A 13,140-nucleotide genomic window follows, 5' to 3' on the forward strand; every position below is an offset into this window, starting at 1 on the left:
TTCATCTCTCTCCCCCTCTCTCTCTCTCTCTCTCTCTCTCTCTCTCTCTCTCTCTCTCTCTCTCTCTCTCTTAGCAGAGGGATGAGATTTCCATTTTTTAAAACTTTGTTTATGGGGAACCGGCCCTCCGCCAGGATCTCTAACAATCACTCACCCAGCTACCCACACACACATGCTTGTCTATCTGTGGCAAGGCTTCCTGTGGTTTTAGGAGAATGTAAATAGAGGGACATGGGAGAAAGGGAGGCCGAGATAGAGAGAAGAAGACGAAGAGCTCAGAGGCCGAGATTCTTTCTCTCTCTTCATAATTCATAATAATTTCACCTTTCTATTTAAAGTACCCTATTTCGCTTATAATACTAGTATAGTAGCATAATTTGTAACATAAAATACAAACGTAAAGGGAATGTGTCGATGTAAGGTAAGTGACACCAACATAAAAAAACAATAACATTATCCTATAACATTTATCCTAAGTGTAAAGACATAAGGATCTAGTTTAAGACAACATGACTGCCTCAGAGTGCACTGTGCTTCACACCGACCAGCTGATTCAGCACAAGTGCAAATCTCGTCTAAGATGTTGACTTAAGGACATAATTCATGAAGCACTCAACATCTACCCTGAACTATATATGATTGGAGTTTTAATTTGAAGGTGGACGATTAACTTCACAAGCATCCACCACTCCCACCTGCACCTTCACCTTGTGTTGTGCCTCATGAAATACCTCTGCCTCTGAATGTCGGCAGTCACTATGACTCAATCACGATTCGAAGTTAACATTCAGACAACAAGCAGGCCATGCATTAAATGATACAAAGAGCCCCCCCACCATCTGCGGTTGGCGTGTTACTTCAAGTTGAGGTTAAACAATGCTCAGTGATACAGAAAATCTAGTTACAGATCCATGAGTTTGAGGCCTTCATAGATGCATAGATGTAGTAGTTTTGGAAACTAGGAGGATTTTTTTGCGCTGGAAAGTAAGCAGGGAAGTTTTACCTAATTGGAAAAATAAACATGCTCTGAAGGTTACAGTGTCTGCTATGAACCTTTTTGAATGATTAGGCAGCGCATATTGAACAACATGGTGGTGTGCTCTGAAAGAAATGTAGTCACTTTTAACGTCTTTGGTGGATTACCCTGACTTGTTTGGCCAGAGCCCTCTGCATTGGCACCTCTGCTGATTCAAAGAGCAAAAGGGTCCTCCGTGTTTACAGTGCTGCTGAACATGGCCTTACTTTGTTCACAAGTGTTTCTGGCTCTCTCCTCGGAAAATCTGCTATGAAACATAAACATGTTGAAGTGTTTTAAATGGAAATTTAGGTTGAACACCAGCACATTCTTTATGAAAATGAGAAAGATCATATAACAACAGTTTATATAATTCTGCATTGGTATATAGACAATTTTTAAAGCAGGAAAATATTAGGGGTGTTGTCAGCCGGCTATTATTCACACGATTTTCTGTTACTAATTTGTTTTCAGTAAATATCTTAACCAGATACGGGCTTATATTATTATATTCATATACTGACTGGAAGGAAATACATTGTTTTAAGATAACTGCATGCCTGATATTGACCTTCAAAATGAATAATAACCTATATATAAATTAAGGCACGACAGAAATGGGGAAAATGGAGTCAAGACAACTTCATTCACACAATCTGAAGGTTCACCTGGTGCCACAATTTTTTTAACTAAAGAGCAATAATTTACCAAAAACGTCCTATGTTGATATCTAGAATGTGGTTTATAATCCAATTGTGCCTTATGTAACAAAGTGCAGATACTACAAACACATTCTAATACTGTATATGTTCATCCCATTCGTATCGTTTTGAATTCTAATTTATTTAAATCCTGAGAAAAAGACACATTTTGTATAAAATCATGTGTCGCAGTAATTTGAAATGCCCTTTTTGTTAAAAGCTTCATCAATTAAGTTTTTGGCCACTTGGGTCAGCAGAAAAAGCAGAAGACAAAACATCTGACATATGATCTATTTGTTCAGTTGTTAAGGTGAACAACTTGCTTATTTAACATTTAAGAAGACACAGAGCAATAACGACAATCATTTTAAATAATGTTTATTTATTTAAGTCCAATATCTACTCTTATTTGAGGCCATCTTTGGGCTCCACCAAAAACCAAACCAAATAATTGAATCGATATGTAGAACCAAGGACAAATGAATACTTGTGGCAACCTCCTCAAATCAAGTAATAAGTTGGAAAACTTTTCCAGCTTTAAGTGTGACTTCTAATCATCGATGTGGCAATTTTCCTTGTAAGCCAAACATTTTGAATTTTGTGCTTTCAAGTTTATGGACAACTTAAAGTGTGCATAAGAAAAGGTGTTTGTGACTTCTAATCATCGATGTGGCAATTTTCCTTGTAAGCCAAACATTTTGAATTTTGTGCTTTCAAGTTTATGGACAACTTAAAGTGTGCATAAGAAAAGGTGTTTGGAAATATACCATGTAATCTTCTTTTAAATTAGAGTGGAAACTCTCATTTAAAAGGACAGACAACCACGGAGGATGTTAGGACCATGCTGTCAAATACTTGCTATGTGATTTTCCCTGTTCCTGGTGCCAAATACCCACTAAAGCCTGGTCATCAATTTCCCGTTGTAAAACAGATAGAAAGACAGATCCGAGAAAACATTCACAGTGAGCTGGCTCTCAGTGCAAACTACGTAAGTGTAGGACTTGATTCAGCTTTTAACAGTGTAGAAATCTTACTTATCACTGTCCGCAAAGCAAACTGAGACATTTTTGTGTAATTGACCAGCTGACAGGGAGTCCCGGCTACCTATTTACTTCTTCGTTACCTATGCCACCAGCGGAGAAGAGGTGGCCCCTTAACTAAACTGGGTAGTTCCATAGCCTAATACTGCTGGGGTCAAAAAGACAAGCGGGAGTCCCCATGTCCACATAACGATGGCAATTGCTGTTTGCTGAAAAGAAAACTATAGTTAAGTGGGGTATGTTGCCATATAAACTGTGGCGTCCACGTGTGTTTAGGAAGTTATGTCCTGATTATCTGGCTAAACTTGCGCAAAATTTGGTATGCTCATGAATAGAAGACAGTACTACCCATTGGTTAGGAGGGCTACAAACCCTAAGGGTAACCCTAGTTCTATGAACCTCTACCAATGGGAACCTGTTTCTCTCTGATGCTCGCTGGAGAGTGTGAATGTCTGAGCAGCAGTCTGTGCTGCCTGAATACAGCGTGTTCATTCAAAGTTCAGATAGAAGTAACATGTTGTTATTGTTAATGATGACTAATTTACAAAAAAGAAAACCACGATGCTGAAGGGTTTGCCTTTTTGAGGGAGTGTAATGCAAATGCCACCAACATGAAATTTCCTTGAATACAGTTCTTTGGTTGTCAGGAATTTCCGCCTGGAACAATTCTTGGCAAGTGTTTTATGAACATTGTAGCTTAATTCATTTATTTTTAAAAGTGTATTTAAACTTAAACAGTAAATTTTGAAAACATGCACTCACAGATACACATACACGCGCACACACACACAAAGACATAAACACACATACTTGTATACCCTGCATAGGCCAAATTTTTCAAAGCTTTGAAATGATCAAATTAACTCGAATCCATTATGCTGCACACACTAAATTACTGATATGTTGTTTTTAGGTAAATGTAGGAAATGACGGTGTTTGTGTGTGCGTCTGGGTGGAATACTTAGTTTGGACTACTTCTTAATGAGTACCTGATTACCTACACACATGCAGCTGATGGGATTCATCAATCATGGTGTTGTTGAGGTTTTTCTGGCAATCTAAACGTTTCTGTCAAAAAATACAAAAAGCAATGGTCATTGCTACAATAACAAATGAAAAAACTGCAATTATCGATTCAAACATCCAAGACAATCAATGACGTGTAATAAATGTGTCAATTCCATCGGGTTATCCCTGACCAAGGCATTCAGGTAACAGGTAACTAAACCTGAGTTGTGATGTAAGGTCTGTTCATCTTCTCCCCTGTCACAGTGTCATCATTGAATGGTATGTATGTATGTATGCCCTGGTCTCATCCCTGAAGGTTGCATGGCAAATGCTTCTAAAGAGGAAGCAGTCTACCTTTTTGCTGTTCAATTAATTATCATGCCAGATTGCTTTTTCTTCAGCTGAATATCCAAGTATTGCAATAGGTTATCTACTCTATGCTCAAAAGAGCTCGTGCACTAATATTTGTTTCTCACACATTATACTATTATACATATTACTTCTAAAGATAGAGGTTAGGTTGGATACAGGCACATTTCCTCTTTAATATTATTGTCTTATGTGAACGTGAATGTATGTGTGCAAATACATCTTCCTTCCACACAAAGGCAAATTCATCTGGTAACACTTATGGACCACTCACAGCTTATTGAAAGAAAAAACAGCATTTACACACGCATTAAAAAACATTCTTCACAACATGACCATTGTCATCCACGCTACCTCCTGAGCCGTGACCAAGTTATACAAATACAGGTACACAAAACACTTTAATGCGTGCACTGAAACACAAATAAACATACAATACAATAGTTCACCCATTCACAATAAAAAATAATTGACTGAACAACCTTACCGAAGTGCAACACCATGCAAACATAAAATAGACAATTTACTGTCAATAATATTAAACTTCTTTTAAATCTTTATTTTATGAATCCCTTACAAATGATCCAAAACTGGTTCTCAACCCGGCTTCAAAATGTCACCACAAAAAGATTAGCCGCCCATCAGCCACCTGACGGACACATTGACATTTGGGCCGTGTGGAGCTAAAAAGGGCCAATTTGTTCAGTTTTTATGCACCGTAAACATGTATTTTGAAGATGCATACCATCCCCTGGGATAGCGTAACGGGTGTACCACCGATACTTACGTCTATTGATCCAGTGTTCAGCCCCTTAGGCCTGTTTCTCCACTTACGAGAGAGAAGTGTGTGTTTTGGCCGTGTCAAAGTGGGTCATACGTGTCTTTCGCTCTATGAAGGGTTATGAAGTGTGTTGTTTTCTCTGTTTACATATTTCTCAGGTTTCATCCACAGTCCTTCTCAATGTTTTAAAAGCTCTGACTTTTATAAAGCCACTAATCCCTTAGATAAACTGTCCCCTGATCTATAGAGGGAAGTAACTGACCACATGGAGAGGACCTGGGAAATCTTTTTGAATCACTGACATATGAATAACCATGAAACAAAAGAATCAAGTCCCACTTCACTTTAAAGACTGTAATGGTTTTGAAAACAATGACTAACGTGAAAAAGGTCTTTTCCGACTGTATGCGTAAGTGTGTCATCGGGCAAGAGCTGGTGTCTGTCTGTTTACTCCAGTAGAGGAAAAGAAAAAGAGAGAGAAAAAGAGAGAAAACAAGAGACTTTTTATGTTTTAAATCTAAAAGTAATTTCCAGGCTACCAACTTTGCAACAATTTTTGGTTGGCAAAACTGATATGGCACGTTAATAAGAGTCACCTTGTATTTTGATTAATTAAGATACCATGCAGTCATCAGCTTAATTAGGAAAATATGATAAAAACATTACTTAAACACTGACACATACTTAGACACTTATACACTGCCTTGGGGACAGCAGATGGGAAAAAGCCTCTCTGGCCAACTCTGGCTCACTCACAGTACAACTGTTGATTGGTGTGCATTGTCCTTGCAAAATAAATGAATAAATAAATACTTACACTTACAATGACACGGATTGCAACCTAATGCCAAGAATTAATGTATTACTGTAAAGTAAAATATACCGAGCACACTCACGCTGCCATGATCCCTCTGCTTTTGATTAATCCCATCTTTACATTTATATTGTGGATGCTATATGTTTTTTTTTAACTTTTAGTTTTATCAATTTACAAAATTTAAATCAACCATTGCATATATACATAATGTAGGATAAATGACTACAAGTTGTTTTAAAATGAAATAAAATTATAATCCTGTCACAATAACTGTTTTTGTTTGACAACATATAGTCCCACAAATAATTGTGATAAACTGTATCCTTATCATTTATGACCATTTTTGACACTGAAAAGGCAACAACCTTTGAAGAATTCAAAAAAGTTTTTTTCGAATATTCAGATTTTGTAATTGGAATGTGAAAAAATGCAATAAATAGATAAATCACCCAGGTCTTGTGCACGTTTGATTAGTGTATTACTCCAAAAGTATTTTTTGCCGATCACAGGTTACAATAACATTACAGGTCACGGCTTTTATCCAAAGCGACTTGCATTGCATTTCTAACCGATGGTTTACATTTTGCCCAGGGAGCAGTTAGGGGTTAGGTGTCTTGCTCAGGGACACTTCAATATGGGACATGGAGCAGCCAGGGTTTGAACCGCCACCCTTGTGGTTCCCAGCGCACCCTCTCTACTCCATGCAATGCAGATGTAATTTTTGCATGAAGTCAGTTGAGCTCAGCACACGATGACTGTTCACTCCAAAAATAAACTTCCGCTGCTCTGGAATGTACCTGCACGTCATCACACAGCCCGACTCTGTCACTCTCTCTCTCTCTCTCTCTCTCTCTCTCTGTCTCTCTCTCTCTCTCTTTCACACGCACACACACTCACACAACACACATGCCTTGCTACTATGTCAGGTTTATTTATACAGAGGAGGAATGGCTGAGATCAGAGGAGAGGGCAAATGGTGTGTGTGTGTGTGTGTGTGTGTGTGTGTGTGTGTGTGTGTGTGTGTGTGTGTGTGTGTGTGTGTGTGTGTGTGTGTGTGTCGGCCAGCTTTGCGTAATCCATCTATGTGAATAGAAGCTGTTGCAGTAATTTAGATCGGTTTGTGTCTCCTGATAATGATAGATAATTAGACTGTAGGTCAGTCGGTCAGGCTCCTGATCTCTCCCCTTCTCTCTCTCTCTCTTTCTTACACACGCACACACAGACAGACAGAATACAACCCCCCCATTCAACACTTAAACAAATATAAATCATATGCCCTCCTCACAGAGAATTCCTCTTCACATTCCAACCACCGCTCTCTTTTCAGACATATATCACAAAATATAGCTAGTACTATAACATTTTATATATAACCATCAAAAAAAATCTTCCTAAAGTCTGTTTTCCAAATAAATGTTCCTTGTGTTCTTGACATGGGGTTTCTGTTTGTCATTTGTCATTTCAGCCTGATCTCCAAAACATGTTCGTAAAAATGTATACGAAAATCTTGAACATACAAATTCGTAGTGATACATACGAAATAAATACAACTGATGACGTCACTCTATTCAAAGTGAATGGGGACCTGCACCCCGTAAACAGACATCTAACGATGTAAAATAAACGTGTTATAATTGCATTTTTAACGAGAAATCAATGTTAACTTGTAAGAATAGAATACTAACCCTAACCCCCTCAAAAAATCTAACAGGGTGGAGAGACGTTCACTCAAGAATCCGACATGGTCCGCCATGTTGTTCACTCAAGGGGCGTGGTTAACCACCGCCAGTTCGTATGTATTGTTACGAATTTGTATGTTCAAGATTTTCTTATACATTTTTACGAACAGGTTTTGGAGATCACGTTGGTCATTTCGGTGGTACGCAGAAACACAGTAGGCTGCAGTCCTTTTGCAGGTTTATTTCATCATTGCAAACAAGTTTTGTATTCATGCATTCAGTCAAAAAAGTGTGAAAATTCATTGATTGTGAAAGGGTCTCCAATGAGATCCCACCATTGAATCAGCATGAACATCATTTGCCGGGGCTTCCTACACAGCATCACCCTCATACAATCTATATTTATGAGTAAATGCATAAACCACAAAGGGGTCAGTTTGAAAATCTAGCAGTCCAGGCTTTAACACAGAAGGCACAGGAACCTTTTCTGACTGATTTACCAGGTGAAATGCTAAACTTTAAGAGGGAGTTAAAACTGTTGAAAAATTGTTTGCCTTCAATACCAGACAGGCAGTTAAAAAATGCTTGTCATTGTAAGCAATTATTTGAATTGCGTTTCAAACCACCCTATTGTTATACTTGGCTGATTAGACTGCATTAGTAGGCTACATATGAAGCCATGTGAATGAATAGCAACAATTAAGTGAATTCAAAGAAATTCCATTGAATATTTAATATAGAAATGGAATCCTCACCATCAACCTCTTACTTAAAACCATTTTTACAACCATTTGGTATCCCTATTTCTTCTGAGGTCTAACGGCAAATTCACGACAGTGTTAATCTGACATGCCAAAAGAGAGCAAATGTTGGAATTAAATTCACCAGGGCACAAACGGAATCTGCTGAATAATCTGTTTGACTGTTTTGACTGTAAGACTGTTTGCTAAACTGTTTGCCTCGATGAGGTGTTGTTATGTCAGTTCTGCTGCCCCAACATGTCTGCTCAAAGTATTTACATCCAATTGATTCATTTGTCTTTTACAGTTTTTTTCGATTGCTAAACGGCAGTGGGCACAACTGGAGTCACATGTGCAAAACTCTAACTACAGTCTGCACTACCAACAGTCACCTGAGCTAAACAGTTCACATCACCTGCAAAACTCACTCCAAGCAACACAACTCTTAACACACGGTTCAAAACAGGCTCAGTGCAGCCAACACTGTGCACAAGCCTCAGTGAGAGAACACACACTGTCACTCAGAACACACTGAGAGTAAAAACACCAGCATCAAACACCAATACACAAAATACTAACTGTTCATCTTTACAGTTTGATCCATTTCAGTGACTTCATACAAAGTAATATTTTCTTCAATAAAAAGAGTGACATTCTTTCACATGATTTATTGAAATTTTTAGAACATAACAATTCTTTAAGGTAAATAAAAATTAGAAGTTTGCTTCAATAGTCTGTAGTAATTTACGGAATTACAGTAATGAGAAAAAAAGGTAGAAACTAAAAGTACATACTGTAATTGGAACAAATAACTGAGGGGCCAATCCTGCCTCTCTAGCATCAGGCCACAGGTTTTCATCACCATCACATCTAATGTTCTCTCTGCCATGAACCTGGGGAAGAACCTTCTGAAGGTCCTCATCCATCCCTGGCAGTCCTCTGGACTTGTGTCCTCACATCCGGCTTCCAAAAGAGACATTTGGTCATGTGGGTGGTGACCAAACACTTTCCACCTCCAGGCAGAGAAAAACTCCTCTCACCTGTTTGTATGATGGACAATGTGCATTACAGATGCCACTGTGGGTCTTTGCAAATCGGGTTGCACCCTCAACTCTCTCAATGAGAGACATAGTTCACCACATGGTCTATAAGTGAATCCCTTATTTCATCTGAAATAACAGCTCTTTGTCTTCTTTGTCTTCCTCCACCAACCCGTCTTCCTTGTTCCATTTCCAAAATAATTCTTTCTGAGCTCTATCTATATATATATATTAGGGGTGTAACGATTCATCCACTGAATCGATTAATTGATTTATATTCCTGCGATCCAACTGAATCGATCTGTGCTCCGCAAATCGGCATTCCGGACGACATATATCGATTACAAATCGATTGAAATGGTACATAATCGATTTGTATCGACACTTGGAAACTGCACATTGGATTTAAGCACAAAAACGGTATGGATGTGTGTTTGTTTGTTTGTGTTTTAGCACTTTAGACACGTTAAACGTTACTTGATTCAGTCTGCCTGTCTGTGACGTCATCCAGTACGCAGCGGCAGCCGCGCGAAACTCGGAACAACAACAAAACACAGCGTGGCGGAGACAACTGCGAGCAAGACATTTACAAACCAACTTATCGATCCAGCGTGTGGAAACATTTTGGCTTTTACAAACACGGAGGTTAAACAACACGCCGACAGTCAGGCACCTCTAGCAGCGTTACCGCTGCAGCAGCAACAGAAGGTAACTCCAGCTCTGCAGACACCTCAGGCCTCGCCAGCACGAAACTCAACATCACAGTAACAATTGCCAAGTTTATCTGTAAAGACATGCAACCCTACAATGTGGTTGAAAATCCGGGGTTCTGTGAATTGATCCAAACATTGTGTAATTATTGTGTAATGTTTATATTGAAAATGGCACTTGATTAAAATAAAAGGTTAAAACATTTGCCATTGATTGTTGTTTGCTTGTTTATAATATCCATAATTAATTTAAACTTGATTTCCTTACAAGAAACAACAGGGATCTCGGAAACTTTGCCTGCACTGTCCAGTAAAGTTACTGAATCAATTCGAATCTAATCGTTCTAAATTACAGTTTTTACCAACTGCTTACACACAAAATATTTTCATGTCCCACGATTTTTGAAACCTCTGACTCAAAGTGCAAAACTTCATGCCAAATCTTCAAAACCATAAGCTATTTCTCAGCCTTTGACTCAGTTTTCAATTGCATAAAACACTTTTTTCAAAACACACTACACACAATTCTCTACCTAAAACACAAAGATCTATCAGGAAGTGACTTGCTTTCCTTTTCCAAACACAACCAATCAAGATGCTACACTTATTCACCAGGTCACACAGACACACTCCTCACACTAATTTCTTAACTGATCACTAACTGCTTTAGTGGGCCTATAAATAGGGACAGCGTGGGGGTAATATAACCATGTGTGCTGCCATCACTCAAAATGGGGTCCTCCATCACAATGCCACACTGGGTCCATACAACACCAGCCATATACTCACTTTTCTGGATGAAATTCACACAATGCTTGTCCCTGATCCAGATCAGATGCCTGCTAGATTTGTGGTTATATGGGACAATGTTAGTTTTCACCGGGCTAGTCTGGTCCAAAACTGGTTTGCCACCCATCCACAATGTGTAGTTTTGTACCTACCCCCATATTCACCTTTTCTAAATCCCATAGAGGAATTCTTCTCAGCCTGGCGCTGGGAACTGTATGATCGCCAACCCTAAGCCAGCATGCCGCTTCTCCAGGCAATGGAGGACGCATGTGGGGACATAGAAGTTGCCAACCTCTCCAAGGTTGGATACGCCATGCTAGGAGATACTTCCCTCGATGTTTGGCAAGAGAAAACGTATCTTGTGATGTGGAAGTATTGTGGCCAGACCCAGCTCGGAGAAGAGATGGAGCTTAGCACTGGGGACTGCGCCCCCTATCCCCCCCTGCCAATTCCTCGACCGTTTTGTTGTATGCTAATGTATACAACAGTAATGTTTACAACAATACAATACAATGTATACAACAGTAATGTTTAGCCTAATAATTATTTTCTGTTTCTACATTGCATTGGGGTTTCCGGTGTACTTGTTACCCCTCTCAGCACAGCACTTTCACTGTAGAACGTTGTATTGAAATGTAGATATAAGCCTATGAAAGACCAGAGCTTTAGATTTAGAACAGCAGTGTTCACATGGTATATCCCAACATTTATATTATAAATATATTATATATGTATTTATATTTATTTATTTGTGTTATTTATTGACATGTGTTTATGGCATTTTGAATGCAGTGTTGCATTTTGAAGGAGATGTGAGGCATTTTGCATTTTGTGTGTGCAGTTTTGAGAATTGTGTGTAGAGTTTTGAAAAAAGGAGACTTAGTTTTGAAAACGTGTGTAAGCAGTTGGTAAAAACTGTAACCCTGTGTGTATGTATGTATGTATGTACATATATATGTTTGTATGTATATATATGTGTATGTATTTATGTACGTATATATATGTATGTATATATATATATATGTATGTATGTACACACATATATCACATATATATATATATGTGTGTATGTATGTATACATATGTATATGTGTGCGCGTGTGTGTGTGTGTGTGTGTGTGTGTGTGTGTGTGTGTGTGTGTGTGTGTGTGTGTGTGTGTGTGTGTGTGTGTGTGTGTGTGTGTTCACTAACAAGTCTAAAACAAGACACCTGCTTTGCCTTTCAGCTGAAATGCAATCAGCAGTGTTTGAAAGGCACATTCCGTTTTAGATGTGTGGTTCACAGTTTTGACAGCAGTGTGTTAGCATTTGAACAAAGTGCTGTAAATCCACAGTGTTGTGCAGGTTGTGGATAAGTCATTGGATAAGTGTGTAGAGTTTTGAAAACTGTGTTCAAGCAATGAAAAACAAACTAGAGTTTGGTCCACATGAACTGCTGCTGTGCAGACTGTAGTTAGAGTTTTGCACATGTGACTCCAGTTGTGCCCACTGTTGTTTAGCAATCGAAAAACACTGTATTATTGATGTGCTTTGCCAAATATTTTTCTTGACTGAAGTAAAAGATCATTTTCCACAATTTGGAATTTGGAATGTTGTGGCTTGTCATGGATCCACATAGTTGTCAATGCCTTTTCTAGGCCCACATTGTTTCATGGAAATTGTAGCTATCCATAATAATTAACTTATTAATTACTAATTAATTATTTATTTGCATTTAGTGTGTCCTCAAATTGTATCTCCGGTATATAGCCCAACTCTCAACAAGAATTCAATTTTTCTGTGCCTTTTCCAATTCATATTGGCTTGTCTCCAGTTCTGAATCTCCCCCTGCCCAGGGCTTTGTGTCCTAGTCCATAAATGGGGATTAACACCAAATGGAAAGGTCTCTCTGCAGGGAGACAACTATATATATCTATATATAGATATAGCTTCCTCTGTGTACGCTTCTAACATGTTCTTGTGAAATGCATGCTAGCTGTGTCCAGGACCTGGCTTTCAATTCCCATATAAAGCAGCAAAAATAACAACCCAAACCAAGCTAAGCCTCCTTACTTTTTTATTTTTCAGGTCGACAATTCCGAAATAGTGGAGTGGACTTTTTTTTTTAAAGGAGGAGGGCCCAATATTATTCAATTCAAATCAATTCATTTTGTGTAGTCCAATTACATATTACAAATTTGCCTCAAAGGGTTTTACAGTCTACACATGATGTGATCTGTCTTGAATCCTCACATCGGCACAGGAAAAACTCAAAAAATGATAAAACCCTTTTATGGGGAGAAAAAATGAAATAACGTTAGGGAGAACGGCTGAGGAGGATCCCTCTCTCGGGATTATCTGTGTGTATTCTTTCTGGACACATCAGGGCCGTTGCCTGTTTTTTTTAAAGGTCTTTAGAGATCCTTAATGGCCCTCGGTCTAGCAAATACTTCCAAGCTTCCCCAACTATAT

Source organism: Gasterosteus aculeatus, chromosome 9 (assembly GCF_964276395.1).
Source record: "Gasterosteus aculeatus chromosome 9, fGasAcu3.hap1.1, whole genome shotgun sequence".
In the NCBI taxonomy this organism is placed as follows: domain Eukaryota; kingdom Metazoa; phylum Chordata; class Actinopteri; order Perciformes; family Gasterosteidae; genus Gasterosteus; species Gasterosteus aculeatus.